Consider the following 24104-nt stretch of genomic DNA (forward strand, 5'->3'; position numbering starts at 1 on the left):
GGATATACAGCAAAGAACATTATTTTATTAGATGTATAATTCAAGAAAATAATTGTTGTTAAAGGGAAGCAAACACCCTACATTTCCTCTTTTTAAATATTTTTAGATCAGGGAAGTTGTCTGCAAATACTATAAATTTACTTTTATTTTTTAAATTTACATACAGGATTGCTCCTGCCAAGAGGCAAGGTGAAAACTCTCAGGCACAAATGTGCAGACACCCACTTGAGTTTACCTGTGAAGGTGACAAGTGTTAGTGGTGGAAGACCCTCTCCTGCTATTTGGGTCATGTCCAGACTAGGGTTTAAAATAGGGCCTGGCATTCCAAGTATACAGAGGTCCAAACCACCCCCATCCATCCCACTAAATAGTGACTGTATATGGCATCTTACAGCCAGGGCCGGAACTATGGGTAGGCTGAGTAGGCAAGTGCCTAGGATGCAAAGCTGGGGGAGGCACAAGGCACGTACCTCCTCTGTCGCCTATCCCAAGTCCGGTTCCCTTCTCTGCCCGACTCTCTGTACCTTCTATTGCTTTTTTGTCGCTTCTGTGCATGCGTGCGAATACCAATTTGTGCATGCGAGCGCAAATTCGCACATGCACATGCTAAGCTGGTGCCGTGACTGGCCGGCTTGCCTAGGACGCCTGGCCAGTGTGGCCCGGCTCTGCTTACAGCAGCCCCTCTGGTAGAAGCAGCAGCACACTAAAATTGATAACTGATAACTTTAAAGGGGATGTAAAGGCAAAAAAATAAAATCCCATTTGTACTTTCTTTAATGAAAAAGAAATCGATCTCCAATATACTTTAATAAAAAAAAGTCAACTGTTTTCATAATAAACCTGACTGTTTGCAGTGAAATTCCCCTTTCATTTTACTTGCTCTGACTGCTGTGGATAGGAAACTTTAGACGGTCCCTAACTGCTCTGCAGGGAAACAATCATACTTTCAAACTGCAGGGGGAGCCCCCCATCTTCTTCCCTGACCTTAAGCAGCTTTGTTTGTTTCCCTGTAGAGCAGCTGGTGACATTGTAGAGGTTTGTATCTGCAGACCCAGTCTGCATATTCTGATTATTAATCTGTCTTGCTTTATTGGCTTGTGGCAGATATTATTTGACTTGTGCTGTTTTGATAATTTATGACGATCCCTAAGCTGAACCTCCCAACTGAAGCCCAGACCACACTGAGCATGTGCATGGTCTTGGTCTTGCAACGATGTTTAACAAAGTTGAAAACATAAATCATTTGTTTAATTAGGCTTCTGGTGCAGTAAGTTCATGTTTATGTTTAGTATACAAAATACAGCATTTCTAGCATTATTCTATTTTAGACTTTAGTTCCCCTTTAATAGTCAAATTCAGCTCTTTTAGTAGAGTGTTATAACTTTATAAACATCATAGTGATAATCATTTTTTTGTGGCTCTCCTGGGTTGCGCTTTCTTCCGTTCACTGCAGGGGTGCGCAGGAGTAATAATAATAATTTTTTTTGTAGCAGATGGACACTTTCTCTCAGTCTTTAGCAGTAAAGCACCCCCCATGCTGCCCTTGTGCAATGTTATCGTTTAATGTTTAATATTACCGTTATACAGAATATTTTTCACCTTGTGAAATGTGTTCATTCTGTATCTTAGCAAAGAATATGACTTTATGGCACATGTATCCTTATACCATGTGGGCTCTTATACAAGGGCGTTTTTTTTTGTGCGCTCCACTGGGTTGCGCTTTCTTCCATTCAACCGCAGGAGTAGACGCACTCAGTTATTGTGAAGGGGGCTGTACTCACACAGACACATGTAAGCACCAAACGCAGGTGGGACTCAGCATGTTGCATTACACCTGTGTTTAGCACTTACATGCGTCTGTGTGAGTACAGCCCCCTTCACAATAATTGAGTGCGTCTACTTCTTCGCTCCCCTGCGGCTAAACGGAAGAAAGCCCTAACAGAATTGCTGGCAGAATATCTGGGAAAGTCCGGGACACAGTTTATGTTTGTCCCAGGTTTCTGATAAAATGTTTCTGGGTCATGTTACCAGCCCAGGTTTTCTTGCACTCAGGTGGGCTAATTTAAACAGCTTTTCCCAGTGTGTGGGGGATTGTGTGAGTAACTGGGAAGGAGACTGGTTGTTTCTATGCTGAGCTGTATCTTGCTAAAGTATCCCCAAGTGACTGGAGAAAGGAACTGATAAAACCTTACTAAGAGACTGTGTATTAAAAGTTTAACAGAGGACTCTGGGACTCAATACTGCAAATGCTGTAAGTGCAGGACACCTTTTATTTCTGTATACACCAATCTGGGTGTTAAAACTGGACTGCTGCTATTCCTATGTTGAAGCAAGTGTGCTAATCCTGTTCATTTTGTTTATAATAAAAACCAGACAAGCTGCATAAAACTGTCTATGGTGGCCTTCAACGTTTGTGTGCTAAAACTGTGCTGTGCTTATAATCCATGTTAACCAGAATCGCACACGTGGCAGGAAGAAATCCAGTCAAGATTGAAAAGTGCAACCTGTAAATAACTGTACTTTGAAGTTTCTGGCTATACTTCAAACGGCTTCGTCTTTTAGCAACAATCTTTTGAAGTACTTTGGGTTTTGGGTGAGTATTTTTTTGAGTTCATACTGCTTGTTGCTTCATTCATTCATGTGGCCAAATATGCCTGCCACATCCTGCTAGAAGATCTTCACCTTAATGAAATACATTAGCTACTTCATTATTAGGGCTCTTACAGATGAGCGTTTTTACCTGTGCTCCCCTGCGTTCCGGTTTCATGCGTTCAACCGCAGGGGAGTGCAGGACTAGATGCACTGAATTCTTTTGAATGTGGCTGTACTCCCACAGAAGCATGTAAGCGCCGAATGCAGGCAAAATGCAACATGCTGCGTCCCAAACTGTGTTCAGCCATATTGAAAAGAATTCAGTGCGTCTACTCCTGTGCTCCCCTGCGGCTGAACACATGAACGCGGAAAGCAGGGGAGCACAGGTAAAAACGCTCATCATCTGTAAGAGCCCTTAGAAGAAACAGCTTGGCATTTTCACTTCGGACCAACAAGTGATCCCCAACCAGTGTCTCATGAGCAACTTTCTCTGACCACTTGGATGTTGCTCCCAGAGGCCTCAAAGCAGGTGCTTGTTTTTGAAAGCCTGGCTTGGAAGAAAGTTGTAGTTGGATAAAAACATGTGTACTTCCAAACAGAGTCTTGTGTAGCTGTAATTCCACATAGGAGCTTCCGATAGTCTATAACAACCCTTACTTGGCACCCCCAGGAGCTTATTGCATGCTTGTGTTGCTCCCCAACTCTTTTTTATGTTTGAATGTTTTATGTTATGTTTTTAAAAAAAAAGGTTGGGGACCCCTGCCCTACTGACTCCACTTGTGCTCTATAGAAACTTAAAAGTTGGGTTTGTCAAGCCAAAATAGATTTTCACAAGACAATCCAGATGTGACAATAATTTACCTTTATGTATAAATATAGTATATATATGCAGGTGTGGGATCAGTTATCCAGAAACCTGTTATCCAGAAAGCCCAGAATTACAGGATTGTAGTTAAATCACATTCTTATGTCCTTTTAATCTGAAATCATGAACCAGTATCTTGTACTTAACTAAGATCTAATTAATTATTACTGGAGGTAAACAATCCCGTTGGGTTTATTGAATGTTTTAATGAAATGTTTTCATTAGACTTGAAATATGGAGATCCAAGTTATGGAATGATGGATAACCGGTCCTACGCATATATTAAACCATGTAAACCAATGTATAATAACCAGAGACCGTGGGATTTGTATGGCAAATGTCTGACATACTGTAGTTCTTCTTTGCTGGCATATTTCAGTTTGCAGACAAATCGCTGATTTTTCCAGTGTCTCATGTCTTTCGTATGAACTGAAAATGTCAAGAGTGGTATCAAGGGCAGAGGGAATATTGGAGGTTCTTCTCCACTTGAAATACGCCAGCAGAGAAAATCTGCATGTTATGAGTTTTATTCTTCCTATTACATTTCCATAAAGCACATATTAGAAAATCTCAGAAGATTATAACAAAGAACGTGTGTGCTTGAAAGCGAATGAGTTTGACTTGGATTGAACCTGACAGATGTAATCCCATGCAGTGCAAATCTACATTGCTGACTTTTACTCTAGATTTATGTGAATAATTTTGCATTATGGGTAAAACCAACCTGGGGAAATTGCCCTTTGCACACTGTACTTGACGGGAGAGAAATTAGCCATATTCCCAAACATGCAAGATATTTTTTTCCGTTTTTCATCCACTATTACAGTTCCCATATATAGCAAACCTATGCAATTATAATAAAATATACACCCAGCATTTACATTTGCTAGATTGTATTGACGCATTTGACACACTAGTAAATATTATAGCATGCTATTCTTCAAAAAATACATTGCTCTGTGTGCCAGCTAATACATAAAGATCTACCCCATCTATCGATCATAGCGCTATACAGTGCTACGCAATAATTGTTGTATATAAATACATGTTAATGATAATAATAATATACAATTCATAAAGAGAACATCACATTAATGACTTGTCTTCTTTTCTACAAACTTTAGCAAAGCAAATCATCCCTAAGTCTTTTTATACTTGTAAACTTTGAAATGCATGTAAGCAATGTTTATCCAAGAGGGCTGACAAGTAAATGGGGCAGGCCAGCTAAAACTGGCTATTCTGTATAACATTCTATTTTAAATACAGCTATACTGTACAATTCATATTGTAAATCTAGTACTAAGCTCAAGTGAATATTGTTTTATAGAGACTCCGACTAATAAGAAACAGTGACCTTGGGATTTAAACCCATAATGAAAGAAAATATCATTCTAAGCAACTTTCCAGTATGCATTCATTAATAATTTTCAGCCAGAACGGATACTACTTTCAATAGTAATTACATTTACAAATAACTTTATAAACAGTGGGAATGTCCACCAAATGAATATTGAAAACACATTTTTAGATGGAGAACACGTTTAAAATTATATGAAATATGACATGTGAAATTCATTAATTTCCCTAGTAACAGCCAGGAAGGGACACAGAATTAAAACAAACACCATCTAGTGGAAATATACACCTTGCTAAACAAACTGAACACATGCTACATGATATATCTTTATTTATATATAATTAGAGGTCCAGTTTCTACAACAATGTCATTTGAGAAATACCAGAAATTATTCTAAGCAATCTAGATTTAGATTGTATGCACACTGCTTTGATTATACACTTTTATAAGTTACTATTTACACTTGTATAATTATATTTGTTGTCTTAAATGGTTCTCCTCTGCCTTATTAAGTTTGAAAACAACTGACCGCACCGGCATGTTGGAATACAAAGTTATTTTCATCTGACTCATTGTGGCCTCTGGATTGAATAATGATTAATTTGTTGGAGACGGCAATCACTAATCGGCTGTATTCCAGGGACATTCCGAATTAAATTCATATTATAAAGTACAGCAAGATTATCTCTGCTCTTGCAAATTACCTCTCTATAAAAGTCATAGTAAACATGATTGTACACTAGACTTATCATTATCTTTTTGTAAGCCCTCTTTATGGTTTATTGGATTACCGTTTGCCTGGCTGTCTTGTCTACAGAAATATGGACGCCTTTTGCAAATGTCATGTTATTATACTGTACTTATTTTAAAGTTACCCAGAGTTTATATGACTCTTAAAATTAACTCTATAATCAAGAGATATATACTAATGACAGCTATCCTGAAATGTACTAGGATTATTATAATCCAAAAACCAAAATCTACAAACTGGATGAAGTAGTTGGAAGCAGTACTTTGACAATGCTCTTTATAACATAGGGAATTGCCTTGCTGGCACAGTTCTATGACAATCTGTCTTTCTGTACAAACTATGAGGAGGTTATTTCTGCTAATGCTCTGTATATGGAGATCTATTTCCATAGATAGAAATCGGTTAGCCACAGGCTGCCTCTCCATGTCAAAATAATTAAAAACAATAGTATTTAAAAAGCATCCTAACCTTATCCTTAACCAGGCCAAGATTTATGGAAAGGGCACCAAGGCCTGGGCCTAGGGCAGCATTATGTCAGGGGGCGGCATGTTGCCCAACCACACCCAAATTGGTTCAGAAACACTTAGGGGCACATTTACTAAGGGTCGAATATCGAGGGTTAATTAACCCTCGAATTCGACCCTCAAAGTTAAATCCTTCAAATTCGAATATCAAATTCGAAGGAGTTTGCGCAAATACTTTGATTGATCGAAGTAAAAATCGTTCGAGCAATTACATCCTTCGAATCGAATGATTCAAAGGATTTTAATCGATCGAATATTTTTCTTCGATCAGAAAAAGCTTAGAAAACTTATGTGGAAGATCCCCATAGGCTAACATTGTAGCTCCGTAGGTTTAAAGTAGCGAAGTATGTAGTCAAAGTTGTTTTTTAAAGAGACAGTGCTTCGACTATCGAATGGTCGAATAGTCAAACGATTTTTAGTTCGAATCGTTCGAATCGAAGGTCGAAGTAGCCTATTCGATGGTCGAAGTACCCAAAAAAAAACCTTCGAAATTCAAAGTTTTTTTACTTTGAATCCTTCACTCGAGCTTAGTAAATGTGCCCCCTAGGGGTGCGCAGGAGATACAATCATTTTTTTAAAATTGCACGTTCAACAATCTCCATTGCTCCAGTCCCAATAATGAAAATTTGCGGGATGGGGAAATGAACATCAGCAGGCCTAGGTGTACACGCTATGTAAATCCCGTATATACAGTTAGGTCCATAAATCTTTGGACAGAGACAACTTTTTTCTAATTTTGGTTCTGTACATTACCACAATGAATTTTAAATAAAACAACTCAGATGCAGTTGAACTGCTTTAATTCAATGGGTTGAACACAAAAGATCATAAAAAATGTGAGAAACTGAAGCCTTTTTTTAACACAATCACTTCATATCAGGGGCTCAAAAGCAATTGGACAAAATTAAAAAACTAAAAATACATTTTCATTTCTAATACTTGGTTTAAAACCCCTTGCTGGCAATGACAGCCTGAAGTCTTGAACTCATGGACATCACCAGATTCTGGGTTTCCTCCTTTTTAATGCTCTGCCAGGCCTTTATTGCAGTGGCTTTCAGTTGCTGTTTATTTGTGAGCCTTTCTGTCCGAAGTTTAGTCTTCAACAAGTGAAATGCAGCTCAATTGGGTTCAGATCAGATGACTGTTTGGCCATTCAAGAATATTCCACTTCTTCCTGGGTTGCTTTGGCTGTATGTTTTGGGTCATTGTCCATCTGTATTATCAAACGCCTCCCAATGTTTTATAGAGATGTAGTATGCTTTGGATCATGTGCTGTTCCACGCTTTCTCCATACTTTTGTTCTTGCCATCATTCTGGTAGAGGTTGATCTTGGTTTCATCTGTTCAAAGAATGTTTTTCCAGAACTGTCCTGGCTTTTTTTAGATGTTTTTTTAGCAAGTCCAATCTAGCCTTTCTATTCTTGATGCTTATGAGTGGCTTGCACCTTGCAGTGCACCCTCTGTATTTACTTTCATTCAGTCTTCTCTTTATGGTAGACTTGGATATTGATATGCCTACCTCCTGGAGAGTGTTGTTCACTTGTTTGGCTGTTGTGAAGGGGTTTCTCTCCACCATGGAAATGATTCTGCGATCATCCACCACTGTTGTCTTCCGTGGACGTTCAGGTCTTTTTGCGTTGCTGAGTTCACCAGTGTTTTCTATATTTATCATGATGTAACTATAGATTTTGCCACTCCTAATATTGTAGCAATTTCTCTGATGGGTTTTTTCTGTTTTTGCAGTTTAAGGATGGTGTGTTTCACCTGCATGGGGAGTTCCTTTGAACACATGTTGTCTGTTCACATTAAAAATCTTCCACATACAAGCAGCCCCCTCCTCAAATCAACTCCAGGGCTTTTATCTGCTTCATTGATAATGAAATACCGAAGGAATTGCCCACACCTGCCCATGAAATAGCCTTTCAGTCAATTGTCCAATTGCTTTTGAGCCCCTGAAATGAAGTGATTGTGTTAAAAAAGACTTTAGTTCCTCACATTTTTATGCAATCTTTTTGTTAAACCCACAAGTCTGTAGTCCAACTGCATCTGAGTTGTTTCATTTAAAATTCATTGTGATAATGTACAGAACCAAAATTAGAAAAAAGTTGTCTCTGTCCAAAGATTTATGGACCTAATTGTATTTATGGGGTCGGATTTACATAGCGGGCACCCCTAGGCTACGAATGGAATTTCCTGGACAAATCTCTTCACTTACAGTGAAATAATAAGCTTTTAATTTCTTTCATCCCCATTTTCACAATCAGAACAATATTATTTTCATTAACACTGTTTTGTTTTTGGTATCTTTCTGTCCCCATTCTAAATAAATCTGTTGTATTTTCTCATTTTTCTTATTCAACAGTATATAACCGAAACGGTAATACATTGGCAACATTAATGTAAGACACTCCATTAGATAGTCACACACTGTAAAACAATTAGCTCAGTCAATAAGGGGGAGAGAATAAATAGAGAACATCACTGAAAAGTAAAACTAAAAAAATGCAGTCAGCTTAATACAGTGCAACGCACATAATTTTTTATTTCAAGGAACAGTATTTCCATGTAACACATTCAGGCTCATTTTCTGATGGTAGGCAGAAATTTTCTTCTTTCTCTCGGTTACTCTCCACCTACAATTACTTATTTTCAGCAAAGATTTATGTTCAACAAAGGCTTTCCTTGCTATATGCAAATTTCATCCATCCAACTATGCCTGTCATATTCTGTTTGTATCCACAGGACTGCATGCAAAGAACACACTACATCTTACCTTACACCTTTGTGAATCATTTTACTATATATATTTTCTATGATAACAAAGCTGGCTTATACCCTTATCCATAATTTGCTGTCTCTACAGATCAAAGTGCCTATGTGTGTGTTTTTTTTGTAATTTAGTGGCATGCTTCTTTGTAGACCTGGATGTGATTCTGGCTCATTCCCCCTTCATAAAAGATGCCATACGATCTCTCTCTCTTTTAACATTTGTAAATGGTTAATTTAATGGCCTGTTACACCTTAAGAAAAAAAATCAGAACTATCAAAAGTCCTCTTTTGTGACTAACCTTTTAAGAGGTTTTTATTGTTAAAACTTGACAGTCCGAATAGCTTTATAGCTTCGATTGGTTTTGTTAAACTATTTTCTCTTTTTATTCTGCAATTGATTTTTCATACAAGCTAGCTTTAGCACATAAAGGATAAGTGACCCAAGCAGAAGGTGCTACCAACAACCTCATCATGTGTCATTTTCTTTGTTTGTGTCTCTGCTTCTCACCAACATTCTATGAATAGGATATTTACATATATATTTTTCTACTTGTCTTTTTTTTCTCATGTGCTGCTACCTAGTACAAAACTATCTAAACACTGGATAGGATATAGATCAAATGTCTAGATGAATGGTTAGACGGCTATTTGGTGGAAAACAGAGTATGGCCTGTCAATTAGATTTATTACACCTCAACCATGCAAACAGTCTTAATTCGAATATTCACCCACCTAAAACCTGCCGAGTTCATGTACACGTCGGTAGCAGAGGTCCATTGTGCCATTTGCAGATGTTAATAGCCTTCCTGACATTAAGTTTTTTTTCAGGAGAGAAAAATCTGCAGGTTGGAACCATTCGATCGAATATTAGCCAATTAATTTTTTTCTTAAATAACCTCCAGGTTGAATTCACATGAATTCAAAATTTGACCTTTGATAAATGGGCCTCTAAATGTAATTTAGCAGGAGAGATTTAAAAGAAACCCATCTATGGTGGTGGGGAAAGAATGCAACATATGGATATAGTCGACTATACTGAATCATTTGAGACATTTATTAGGCTTTTTAATAATGAAAGTGAACTGGGTGTCTTGTTCCATTCGTGCCAATAGCTGCTATTGATAAGGCTCCTTTGCACTATTAAATGAGCTCTAATAATACAAAGTAGGACAAATAGAAGATTAATAAAACACATTTTTAAATGACTAGATTTTAGGTACTTGGCAAAATACAGTTCTGGCATATTGTGAATTATCAGGCAGTTCAACCTAAGGCAATATGCATAAAATGTCATGCATGGAGTTGGGAAATATCAAACCAGCCTTTTGATGCTCACTATCCTCACAGCATGAAATGGGGAATAAATGACCTTGCATGTGGTTAAGATTGCTATGCCTCAGACCTTAGAAACCACCTATAAAACTGCATATCGCAGTACAGTAAAGGTTATAGTTTTATTTTTTAAAAATCCATGTGGGGGGTTTAAACAGGTTGCTAATTTAAAAGCATATAATAATCCCAGTACCAAATAACATAATAGTTAGTATGTAAAACCTAGGGGAAAGAACCTCATTATCATGCAATCAATTTAAATAGAACAATGGTAGGACAAAAACACTCCACCCACTCAACTCCTCCAAAGTTCCATTAGAATTTTCTTGCCAAATAGTGCAGTTCTGTCTTTGTGTTGGAAATAGCTGCCATCTGTATGCTTTTGCTTACTTATTATAGCTATAGTATAGTATAACTATAGTTATGCAGGAATCAGAAGAAATGTGTGCATTTAATCTACAGTCTCATTTCTAATTTATATTTCCAATATGGCAGTTTCCATTCTGCTCAATGAGCAGGGCCCTATACCTATACAATTTTGTACGTTATTCTGTAAAATATGTTGGCACTTTATAAATGAGTAGTTATTATGCTAATTAAGAATGGTTTGTGCAGGATATTTTTCAAACTAGATAAATGGTGAATTAGGCCGCATGGAGTGTCCTCACCCAACTTAGAAAAGTAAATATAATTATTAGAAGAATGGGACTTCAACGCCAAATGACCAATTTACCATTACAATATTGAATATTGTAATGGTGAATTGGTCAATTGGAGTTGAAGTCCCATTTTTCTAATATTTATGAGTATTTATTATAATACCAACAACCACAATATGAATTACTTATCACTGGTTGCAAAGTGTTTGACAATTCAATGTAAGAACTCTCACAATTTCAGTAGAAATGGGAAAAGGTAAAGGGCTTTGTGAAAAGGTGTTGCAGATGATTTTCAGGGAGTTCTTTAGAAAGATTTTATTTTGGAAAGGCTGTTGTCAGATCCATTAGTGAGATTTCAGTAGAGAAGATCTTTAAGCTACTGCTGCTGCAAGATTTAAAGGGAACACAGACTAAAATCTTGCCTTGTTGTGAATCACTCATTACGCACAGTAATGTTTGGTTCCCGTACTCTTCTTTCCTTTCCTTGATCGAAACAATGGAAACGTGGCTAGACTGTGCCATGCAGTGTTTGGCCCATTGTAGACAATCTTATCTGTTCAAGCCATGGGCTGATTGGTTAGATAGGGCATTTTGTCAGAAGGTATATGTGTACCTTTAGATTGGATCTAAAAAGTGGCATCATTTTTAGAGTGGTTCTTAATTCAGCAATACTTTGGATATTAAAATTAATAAAAAGTGTAAAACTGTTTAGAATAAAAAAAGTGATGTCATACTACTGCATATCCAAAATGTTGCAATGTAAAGAATGTAGGGTGGCTAGAATTAAAATATAATAGGGAGTTCTGAAGAAGTTTCCACCAAGTTCTTGCCGGATTTAGATGCACAACTCTTGGACCAAATTGGATTGTTCCAATGGTAGAGTCCCCAGGCAAATTACTACATTACATAAGTGATGAAGCCTGAAGTAAGATTGACTGTTGCTGCTTTTTGCAAGTTTTCACGGGGCACATTAAGGGGCCTATTTATTAAACCTCACATTTTTCAGGTAGAGTTTTTAAGGGGAAAAACACATTTTTAGAGGAAGCATTTTATTTTAAAAAGCTGAAGCTGCTGATTGAAACATTTCTTTTGATTTTATGATTGTCGAAAGTTTTGTGCTGTTTTCGTTCAATAATCAGGAAAGTTGAATGATTTGATTTGTCTCTGGATTTTGTGACTACTTTTCCAACACAGACATTTTCAGACCCAAATTTTTAATAAATGAAAGAGATCGTGTTTGGGAGTTAGGTAGAGTTTTTATTATTTATATAATAGGGAAAAATTTGAGTTTTAATAAATAGCCCCCTAAAAGTTGAGGTAACCTGTGTGTAAAAGAATAGCATTTTAAGACCTTGACGGTTCATTTTTCTAAAGGAAACCAAATGTACATTTGCTGGCCTTTATTAATCATGCCCTTTTACTCATTTTTAACAGGGGAATTGTTTAAATTTTTATGGCAAACTTGCATATGCCATTTATGATGAGGGAAAATTTCCAAGCAAGAGACTCATTATAGGGTTACTGCACTGTGCCCTGTCATGATCTGATTAAAGTAACTGAAGTCTTTGTCAAGGATTTTCATATAATCCATTATTTTTTAAAGTTTCCATTGAATTTATTTAGTGAATATTTTTTATAAAGCAATGGCAGGTTTGAATATATCTGAAATAAAACAAACATTTAATCAGTACTAACACATCATCTATCACAGGCTTGAATTTCTGCAAACAATATCTCATTTCCTTTTAGGCTGTTTTTTATGTTTAAGAAAAATTACATTTCTGAAATGCTGTCATGCTCTTAGCACCTTCCAACACTGGAAAAAAAAGGAAGTATGAAAACCTTAAGATGCTTGTAATTGGTATCTTTTCAGTTTGGGGCTTTATTCAATATGGTGATTTGGTGAACCTTATTTTAGGTTATATGGATCTAAATTAAGAAAAACAGCTATAGGATCTATTTTTTTATAATGCTTGGGACCTTTTTTTAATGCTTTGGAAGGCCTCCTCATTGGCAATGTTATGTTCAACCAGTATACTAAGGGGCAGATTTACATAGGGTCGAATATCGAGGGTTAATTAACCCTCGATATTCGACTGCCGAAGGTAAATCCTTCGACTTCGAATATCGAAGTCAAAGGATTTACCTCAATAAGTGCGATCAAATGATCGAACGATTAAATCCTTCGAATCGAACGATTAAAGAGACAGTACTTCGGCTATCGAATGGTCGAATAGTGGAACGATTTTTAGTTCGAATCATTCGATTCGAAGTCGAAGTAGTAATCGAAGGTTGAAGTAGCCAATTCGACGGTCGAAGTAGCCAAAAAATCATTCGAAAAAATTTTTTATTCTATTCCTTCACTCGAACTAAGTAAATGTGCCCCTAAATGTCTCATTATCAATTTGCTAAGATGAAAAAAAACCTTATCTTAAAGGCCCAATTGTCAAAGGTCCAAATTTCGAATTCATGTGAAATTTTTTTTAACTCTAATATACTCACTGGGAGGTTATTTAAGAAAAAATTGTAATGTCTACTATTCAATTAAATAGTTCTGACTCAAAAATGAAAATTGTATTTGAATCATATTTTATTTGTAGGAATCAAGTTTTTCTCTGAAAAAAATGTCAGGAATGTTATTAACATCTCCAAAGGGCTCAACGGACCACAGCCATTGACTCGTACATGAACTTGGCAGGTTTTAGTTGGCAAATAATCGAACTGGGACTGTTACCATGGTCGAGGTGTGATACATTTAACGTTCAGAATAGGCGGATTAAAATTCGAATGTATGACTTTTGACACCAAAAAAATATAGAAAATTCTAATTTACTATTTGACCCTTAATAAACGTGCCCCTTAATATTTACATTAAAAAAATACCTGACCAGAATAAATGAATAAGATACTGTAGGTTTGCAAAAGTGTAATCTTTTTATACTTGTTTACATGTATAGTATTCCAGGCTATGGGTACATTCCTTAGATTAAGATATTTATGCATACTAATAGAAATAAAGAATTAATTTACTTTTTTCCCCAACACTATCTTTCATCCAGTATTCACCTAAATCAGCAAGTCAATCACCTGTATAATAAAGCAAATAAAATATAAAACACATAAATTTTACACATAACAATTTTTATTTTTCTTATGGGTAAAATCTGTAAATCATTAACTGGAATGTAACAAAGAGACTATACATAAATTGAACATTTTCAAAATGTGATGCACATCGTATATGTGGGCCAACTAAAAGAGCAAAGACCATGCTCTTAACATTAATAATGCATACTGCAACAAAAGTATTACCTTGAATAATCAAGAATCTGACATATTTCAAATTCTTTGAATGCCATTGAAGTACTTGGATGCGTTTATTCCCAGCTGACTTAGCGGACGACTCACTAGTTGGCTTTTATCACATATACTTACGTATAGTATACATGACACATAGTGAAAATGTAACTACCTGCAAAACTGATGGGAAAATATTTCTAAAACATACAGTTATAGCTATCTGTCTATAATGCCCTCTAACTTGTACTTGTAAGCATTGCCACCTGTCCAGTTTTAACCCGGACCAACCGGATCAAAACTGGCTACTCAGTTTTTCAAATTAGGAAGATCTCAAAGAATGACGTGGTGAATTACCAATCACTTATTGGCACATCATAGCCCCACCCATGTGACATCACCATTATGCCTGTCTGGCTTTTGTATAATAGATAGTTGGCAACCCTAATTATGTCTCCTTGCAAGGCACTAAGTTTGCCCATGTGTTATACCCTACAGCAGTTTGGTATCGAGGGACGGAATTTTTCTGGCCTACATGGTGAAGGGCCAATAATGGATGCTAGTGTTACTGTTTTCAAACCACACCCATGTTACCAAAAGACCGTGTCCATATTAATGGTAGCACACCAAAAAACCAAATGCTTAGTGCTCACGGCAGGGATATCACTTATCACTCATATGTGAAAAAAGTTATACCCTTAAACCCATATACCTCATCCTCTCCTGTGGATAACACAGCACCCCATCTCATGATTAAACACCTTAGGAGCCCCTCAAATGCTAACAAACCCCCAGAACAAATACAAGGCATATGTTCCACAGGCAAAGCAGGGCACATACAGGTAGAGTATGATATCCACAGGGAACATAGGGAATGCAGAGTATGGCATACACAGTCAGAATATGGCGCACACAGGCCGAGTATGGCACACCCAAGGCAGGCAGCGTACAGCACACGCAAGGAGAATAGGGCAGGCATAGTATGGCAAACCCAGGTGGCATAGGGCAGGCAAAGCACGGCACACACAGGGAGCATGGGGCAGACCGATTTTGGCACACACAAGCAGAGTAGGACAGGCAAAGTATAGCACACCCAAGGAGCATAAGGCAGACAGAGTATGACATGCACAGGGCAGGCAGAGTATTTCACACACAGGGAGCATAGGGCAGGCAGCAGAGTATGGCACACACAGGGAGCTTAGGGCAGGCAGAGTATGGTACACATAGAGCATAGGGAAGGCAGAGTATGGCCTACACAGGGAGCATAGGGCAGGCAAAGGATGGCACACATGGAGCATAGGAAGGCAGATTATGGCACACACAGGGAGCATAGGGCAGGCAGAGTATGGCACACAGAGAGCATAGGGCAGACAGAGTATGGCACACACAGGGGGCATAGGGCAGACAGAGTATGGCACACAGAGAGCATAGGGCAGACAGAGTATGGCACACACAGGGAGCATAGGGCAGACAGAGTATGGCACACAGAGAGCATAGGGCAGACAGAGTATGGCACACACAGGGAGCATAGGGCAGACAGAGTATGGCACACAGAGAGCATAGGGCAGACAGAGTATGTGGCACACAGAGAGCATAGGGCAGACAGAGTATGGCACACACAGGGAGCATAGGGCAGACAGAGTATGGCACACAGAGAGCATAGGGCAGACAGAGTATGGCACACAGAGAGCATATGGCAGACAGAGTATGGCACACAGGGAGCATAGGGAAGGCAGAACAGAGCAGGCAAGCCAGGACGCCAGTTGGAGAACCCTAACCTATAGCAACCAATAAGATTTTGCTTTCAAACCAATTGCTGATTGGTTGCTATAGGTTATTGCACCTTGGTAAATATATAGTGAATAAAGTACCCCCTCTTGTAAAATATAAGGATATTATTAGTTACTGAGGAGTTTCATGACCATATAAAAACACGAGGCCGAAGGCCGAGTGTTTTTATACAGGTCATGGAACTCCGAGGTAACTTCTAATATCCTCATATTTTACAACTGGGGGTACTTTATTTATTATAATACACAAATTTTAGTGAGTCATGTGACAGAAATGACATCACTACTCACCGTTTATAACTGATGACATCACTACTCACCGTTTATAAGGATATAATTTACAGGATATTCATGGCTTTTGTGTATTATAGTGTTTTATTACATAACCCCATTAGGTTTTATGGGGTTGGAGATAATTTAGCTCTCAATAACTCGCATTAAAAGCATTCACTTATCAGCGAAAACATACAGTAAAACAAAATCAGCCTTCGTAAGTTGTGCTGAAATATTTGCAAAAGTTGCCATAATTATGGTGTTGTCTGGAAGACTAAAAAGGGTCTGGGATAATATACAGTATGTGTGTGTAAAAAAAACTATGGTTCATATAAGGAACCTTAAATTGTAGTTTGCCTAAGGCGTACAAGTTGTACTAAACTCAGTACTGTATATCCAAATTTTCCTGCAAAATAGTAGTTGCTAACAGATCATACCAGTGCCATCACAGATTTAGTGCTTTGTATAAAAAAACTAAGCAGTTGTCCCTAGTATAAACAGTAAACTTTACGCCCTATTACTGACACCATACATAAACCGATAGACTTCACTTGGGTTGTTTATGATTCCCCAAGGCACAAGTGCAAGAGTGCGCCCCTTAGTGCACACTTACGAAGCAATTGGGGAAATGCTGCTCTTTGTACTAAGCACTAGATCCAAATTCCAGAACCTGGTGCAGATAGCAGTGTTAGTGTATTGGTATCTGTGAGGCACCTCCTGAATGCACACAAATCTAGAATTTGAGAGCTCCATACATTCGTGCCTTTTTTATTTGGCGCGCCACACAAAATTAAATATTTAAAGGTGCTGCCCCCAATTGTTCCTTGCCCAACGTAGGTCTATTTCTGATCTTGGGTGTCTCTGTTCCTTGGTGTGCGTCAAGTCTGTTTGTCTGTTCTCTGACCCTTGCCTGTTCTTCGCTAATTCGCTGCATGTCGCAACCTTTGCCTGTTTCTGACCATTCTTCCAGAACCACATTCTGTACTGCGTTACGGTTTGACCTTGGGCCCATGTTCTCAACTACATCCCTGGCTCCTGATTCTGTACTGCACTGTCTGATTGGTATTGACCTTGACCTGTTCCTTGACTATGTTCACTGAAAGGTTGCTGTTATAGGCAGAAGTGTGAACTGAGACTGGAACCTTGGCTTTTGTTCTGGGTTTTTGGATACCATACGTTGCATTACATTGGGCCCAACATGGATGATGAAGGAGAAGCTGCAACTGAAGCACTCCTGGCAAGTCTCCTCCAGCATCTCAGGAGGTAAAGCAGGCTCAAGTGATCCAATGCCTGTAAAGACTGTCTGCAAATTTGGACTTTATTTATAAACAACCTGTTGCTCCTGTCCCGGGGAGCAGACCGCTGACAACTTCCTTGGGTAACGCCGCAGTGGAACCTAAGATCCTGTTCCCTGAAAATTTTACTGGGGACCATGCAGGGGAGCTTCGCCAATGAGGCAAGTTGAGGCTGTCGCCTCAGGCGGCAGCGCCCCACTAGGTACCAGGGGCAGCAAAAATGCTGCTCCTTGTAGTTTAAGAGCGAATTTCCAGGTGAGGGGGGGCAGCAGCGACTGCTGCTGCCTCAGGCGGCGGAGGGGCCAGGATCGCCCCTGGGACCATGGTAAATTTTCTGCCTTCCAGAAGGAGTGTAAACTTAATTTTTGGTTCCTACCCAGCTTCTTTCCCACAGAGGGGTCTAGAGTTGATTTCATTATTACACTACTTCAAGGAGGTCCCCAATTATGTTTCTTTACCTAATCCCTTTCTGATCCAGCTGTTTTTTTCTCTCTTTCGACTCCTTTTTTTTTTTTATGGCTATGGCTATTATGGCTATAGGGTTAAGTGCGATACAATCTTCTCTCAGATCGATCTGAGCGGCACATATAATCAAATTTAAATCAAAGAAAGGAAGAAACACTTCAATACTCGTGATGGGCATTATGAATGTTTGGTAATTTGGTTAATGTAAATCCCCAGCAGTCTTCCAGGAGTTTTTAAAAAATATCATTATTTATGACATTGGTAACACGGAGTGATTGCCCATTAAATTAGCCTGTGAGGAGAGCTAAACATGTTTATGGATCACAAAAAGCTCCTGTATATTGAGTCTGCTAACTTAAATCCTAGACAGGCCAGATGGGCATCATTTTTTACCTGCTTCAGTTTCATCAATACTCCTGCCCTCTCCAGAAGTTTTGTCTCTAATCCTTGAGAGAAGTTTGAATCCGATTCTATTGTCTCCAAGGAAGTGACTGTAGCAACACTGAGTCAAGATCTGTATTCCTCCTTGTGGATAACTCAGGTTAATCTAACTCCTAATGTACTGCCAGGCAAACTCTTTGTTCCAGAAAACCTTCATGAGGCAGTTTTGTTAGATACTCATGATTCTAAGGTAGCCAGGCATCAGAGCCACAGTAAAACCTGTTCTATTCTGTCCTGAACTCTCTTGTGGCCAACATTGAGACAGAATGTTAGTAATTATGTTGACTCTTGTCCAGTTTGTCAATGCTCAAAACCTTCCAGGTCTTTACTTCAGGGGCTACTACAGTTGCTTCCTGTTTTCGATAGGCTATGGACCCTTTCTCCATGGATTTCATTGTGGAATTACTTCCCTCTAAAGGGAATACTGTTATTTGGATGGTCATGGGCCGGTTTAGCAAAATGTCTAATTTTATTCCTCTTCCCACCCTCCCCTTTGCTAAGTCTCTTGCTGAACTCTTCTTATCTAATCTATTTACAGTAAGTTTCATGGGACACCATTGAACATTGTTTCTGATAGGGGGATTCAATTTGTGTCAAGATTTTGGCAGGCCTTTTGCTATCTTATCGGTACTGATTTGTCTTTGTCCTCTGTGTATCATCTGCAGACTAACTGCCAGATAGAAGGAATGTCATGGGGCCTATCGGCTCCCAGCAGGGCGTAGTCAGGACCAAGGAGGAAGCTTAGGGGTTATAGTCCAAGTTTGCGGTAACAGAAGGGATCAGGAGTAATCATCGTCAAATTACAAGCAAGGTTCAGTAGGCGGGCAGAAATACAGAAAAATCCAAGTTCAGGGAGAGTCAGGAAGTTCAAGAATCAAACAGCAGGAATTATAGATGCACCCAGGAACGAAACAGGAAATCCTATTCTTTAGCATTGAACCGGCGTCCTTTTATTTCAATTTGTCGCTGGTTTGTGATGTCATCACCGGGCATTTGGCTTTGGAGCAATATCACAATATCTAAGATGTTACATCTCCAAAAATCAATCTTTTTGGGCAGATTTTCTTCCAAGGGCTGACTTTGCATACAATAATGCTATTCCATGGGGGAATCTGTGTTTTTCTGGTTGTGGCTACCCTCCAAGAGCTTTTTCTTTATCTTGTCATTCCTCAGATGTTCCTGCTGTTAACTCTTTGGTTGACCACTTTTCCAAGATTTGGCAAATGGTTCAGAACTAATTATCCTCTGCAGTAGCTGCCCAAAAAAATATGTTTTTATTTGTATAGAGCTCTTTGAGGGAAAAGCACTGTACAGCAGAATAATAAATTAATTGAAGAAACAGGGGTCATAATATTAAGTTCAAATAAGTATAAAAATACAATACACAAAATTGTAAAGTATAGTTACAATACATATCAAGGGACCCATTTACTTAGCTCGAATGAAGGAATAGAATTAAAAAAACTTCGAATTTTGAATGTTTGTTTTGGCTACTTCGACCATCGAATTGGCTACTTTGACCTTCGACTACGACTTAGAATCAAACGATTCAAACTAAAAATCGTTCGACTATTCGACCATTCGATAGTCGAAGTACTGTCTCTTTAAAAAAAACTTCGACCCCCTACTTCGCCACCTAAAACCTACCGAAGTGCAATGTTAGCCTTTGGGGAAGGTCCCCATAGGCTTTTTAATGTTATTTTGGTTGAAGAAAAATCGATAATCGATGGATTAAAATCCTTCGAATCGAACGATTCGAAGGATTTAATTGTTCGATTGAACGATTTTTGGTTCGATCAAACTATTTGCGGTAAATCCTTCGACTTCGATATTCAAAGTCGAAGGATTTACATTCGGAAGTCGAATATCGAGGGTTAATTAACCCTCGATATTCGACCCTATGTAAATATGCCCCAAAGTGTTGATTTTCAAGTAGACACAAGGATGGAGCTCTCTGCTCTATAGAGCTTACAGTTAGTGATAAACCAATATTTTCGACAGACGGATTCACAGAGAATTTCTGCATTTCACCATCTGTGAATTGTTTTGCAAAACTGTGGCAAAAATCTGCAGTGAAAAATTTTGCAGTGACAAAAAAGACACAGAAACAGAATTGTTGCAGAGACAAAAGTCGGCACAAGAAAAAACGCCCATTGACTTTAATGCATTTGAAATGAAAATTGTCGCACACGTAAAAATGTTGACGCCCATTGACTTCAATACATTTTACATTTTTGGATGTTTTGCAAATTTTGCGCAGGGACAGATTTGCTCATCACTGCTTACAGTCCAAATGTGAGGGTACCATACAGACACAAATTGGAGGGATACATGCTGTAGGTTAAAGTGGATGACACTGCCATATAAGTGCCAGTTCCCAGTTCAGGTCTCATGCAAGTGCTCCAATAGGTAATCTTTGAATCTAGATCTGAAGGCATTGAGGAAGGATTCTCTATGGAGAAATTCAGGAATTTCAAATATAAGGAACAGCAAGACAGAAGGGTTTGATGAGGTAATCTTTGAATCTAGATCTGAAGGCATTGAGGAAGGATTCTCTCTAGAGAAATTCAGGAATTCCAAATATAAGGAACAGCAAGACAGAAGGGTTTTGATGTGGGAAACAGCAGTTGTAGTGGGAGGAGCAGAGTATTCAGCCAGGAGCATATAGAGAGACGAGATGAGATGTAGTTAGGTGCAGAGGAGAGAAGGGCATTGACGATTATGAGGAAGAGTTTGTAAGTTATTCTTTGTTTTCAGGGGAAGCCATGATAAGGACTTCATCAGTAGATGGGTGTGTACTCTTTTGGATGAGAGAAGCAGAATTCGGGCAGCAGTGTTTAATACAGCCTTTAAAGGGGAGAGATGGGAGTTGAGGCCAGTAAGTAGAAGGTTACAGTTATCTAGTCGAGATGAGTAGGGTGAGCACATGCATGAGCATCTTGGCAGTAACAGGCAAAAGAAAGGGACAGATTTTGAAAATATTGCGTAATATTCACACATATATTTGTACTGTATGTGTCTGCCAAAATATTCAGTTGAAAGTGCCTTCTGCTGAGCTGAGAGCCAAATTCATTCTATTTCTGTATCAGAAATTAGAACTGTCTAGTTCCTCCTGAACTCAAAATTTCTTTCCATGTCTTCTTGCAGTCTCTGTTGATGGTCAGCCTGAATATTTGGTACAGAGGTTAGTGGATTCTCTCCTTTCCAGAGGTAAATTGCAATATCTGGTACATTGGGCAGGTTATGTTCCATATTGTGTCCCTGCCTCTGATGTTCAGGTTGATCGGCTTATAAAACAATTTCATGCTAAATGTCCTCATAAGCCTAAAGGTCCAGTTGCCCCTCTAGAGGAAGGGGTAATTTAGTGGTTCCTGGGAGAGCCTCGCCGGTGGAGATGTCCACTGCCTTAAGTCTGTTCTCTGACCCTTGCCTGTTCCTGACCTTCGCTAATTCACTGCCTGTCCTGACCATAGTCTGTTTCTGACCATTCTTCTAGATCATGATTCTGTACTGCATTACTGTTTGGATTGATCTCTGCTCGTATTCTTGACTATGTCCCTGGCTCCTGATTCTGTTCTGCACTGATTGGTATTGACCTTGGCCTGTTCCTCGACTATGCCCTGTTACTTGTTATGGTTCCCTTTACTGCCCAGAACTCTTGCCTTGGTCTTCTCACTGGAGGCAACTGAGTAATGGAGGCCTCCTCCCAAAGTGAAAGGTTGCTGAGACTGGGACCTTGACATTTGTTCTGGGTTTTGGGTTACCATAAATTACAGTCAGAAGGAGATACCAAGCCCTGTGCAGCAACTTACATGATGCAGGATGTCATGTGCAAAAAATGGCAGACCAGAATGTTTTTTGCACACAGTGTTCTGAATTCTAAATGGCCCCTACAATTACTAGCCATGAGCTAAATTGGACCATTTCATTTTGCTGAAATATTTGTTAATGACACCCAGACAGCAAAGGGGGTGGCTGCAACAGGCACCAATCTTGACGTGGAAGGCAAAAAGGATGTGCACATTTTTCAGATAATGCAGAATCATGGAAGAATTAGCATTTTTACAACTAGTGAATATTAGCAGACATATGCTCTAGAATTTTGCTATGCATTTGATTTTGCCTGAAAAAGAATTAATATCTATTAATTTCAATTGGGTTTTCTCGTGTTTGTCTTGATTGATTTACAAATGCATTTGCTTCCATGTATTTGGCATGAGAGACAAATGCCTATTGACTCCATTGGCATGACAAAAAATGCCATTTTCTTCAATGATTTTGAAAAAACTGCCATTGACATTGCATGGCTCCATTGTTTTAGACAATGCCAAATGCATTTACTAATGTATTTGGCATGAGAAACAAATGGCCATTGATTCCAATGCATTTGCACAAGAAAAAATGCCCAAAGACTTCAATGCATGTAGCATGAGAAAAAAAACTTGTCTCCAACAAGTTGGCCTCTAGTTCATTTGGTATAAGAAAAAACTCTGATTTACTTCAATGTATTAGGAATGAGAAAAAATGCCCATTGACTTCAATGCATTTGGCATGAAAAAAAAAACGTAATAAAAAAATGCCCGTATACTCTAGTGCATTTGGCATGATAAAAAAATGTTAGGAAAACACCCACTGACTCCAATGCATTTAGAAAAATAGAAAAAAATTGACAATTTGTGGGGGGTTCCCCTTTGTTTTCTCAATTTGTTTTTGTGTGTTTGTGGCCCTTTTAATTCTTAATTCTTGAATTTGTTCTCTATTTTACTGTAAAAAGTATACAACGGTATTTTAGCCTGGGAATTATTTCAGTCATTAGTGAAATATTCCAATAAAATGGCAATCATGGCCTGTAGGTTCAGGTTCATACAGCATTAAAACCTGTATTAAAAAGCTGAGTAATATGTCTGCTATTTCTAATTTCCTGCTAGTATTGTATTTGAATAGTTTAAGAAACCCTGTAATAGGCTGGATTTGAGAGATTCACCTCAGGCTTTTGCAAGAAACTGCACTGATCAGATCTCTGATGAATGCCTTTCATGATAAGCCCCCTTTGCTATTATTTTTAAAATAAAAACAAAGACTTGGACTAAGACTTTGTAAATTATCATTCTGTGCCGTACATCTCTGCACCTTCAAAATCAATGGCTTTTTGTTGCTTTGAATTCACTCTTCTATAAAGAAGCCAGCAGACTTTCTCATTTTCCCTTAGGCTTATGGGCATAGCTTAAAAAGTTACAAGCTGTTTGTATGACCACATTAATTAACCTTTACGTATCTTTAACTAAATGAATATGTGCAGGGCTCGACTGGTACATTTTTGCCTTAGGAAAGTAACATTAATGCTGCTAAAACAATGCTGTTCATTATTCTTTTTGCAGTTACTTGAAGGGGAAAAAAAGACTTCCCAGCATGGAATCCGCTGGTAAGTAGGGTAATATTAAAACCATAAAGAAACATTGTGTACAGCGTAAAAGTTTGCAAACCCACATTGTGTTCTTGAGAAGTTATCATTCCGTTACCAATATAAAATGACAACCGTAGCTCTGTTTTGAAATATGTAATAATAATTTCTTTATCTAGTATGGACAATTAATGTAAATTACATTTTTTAACTGTGATTCTGCTTTCTTGAAAGAAAAAAAATGCCGTTGGAACAGACAATATGTAATAAGCTTGTTATTGTGTTTATGTTAAC

The 24104-nt window shown here is 38.4% G+C and overlaps 1 long non-coding RNA gene across 1 annotated transcript; it reads left to right on the plus strand.

Annotated features, from left to right (window-relative positions):
* Positions 1-1995: 1995 nt before the first annotated feature.
* LOC108715081 lies at positions 1996-23832 on the plus strand. The gene is made up of 3 exons (XR_001935433.2): positions 1996-2251; positions 2456-2593; positions 23788-23832. It is a non-coding gene; the product is annotated as an uncharacterized LOC108715081 (long non-coding RNA).
* Positions 23833-24104: the final 272 nt, after the last annotated feature.

Source organism: Xenopus laevis, chromosome 4S (genome assembly GCF_017654675.1).
Source record: "Xenopus laevis strain J_2021 chromosome 4S, Xenopus_laevis_v10.1, whole genome shotgun sequence".
Classification (NCBI taxonomy): Eukaryota; Metazoa; Chordata; class Amphibia; order Anura; family Pipidae; genus Xenopus; species Xenopus laevis.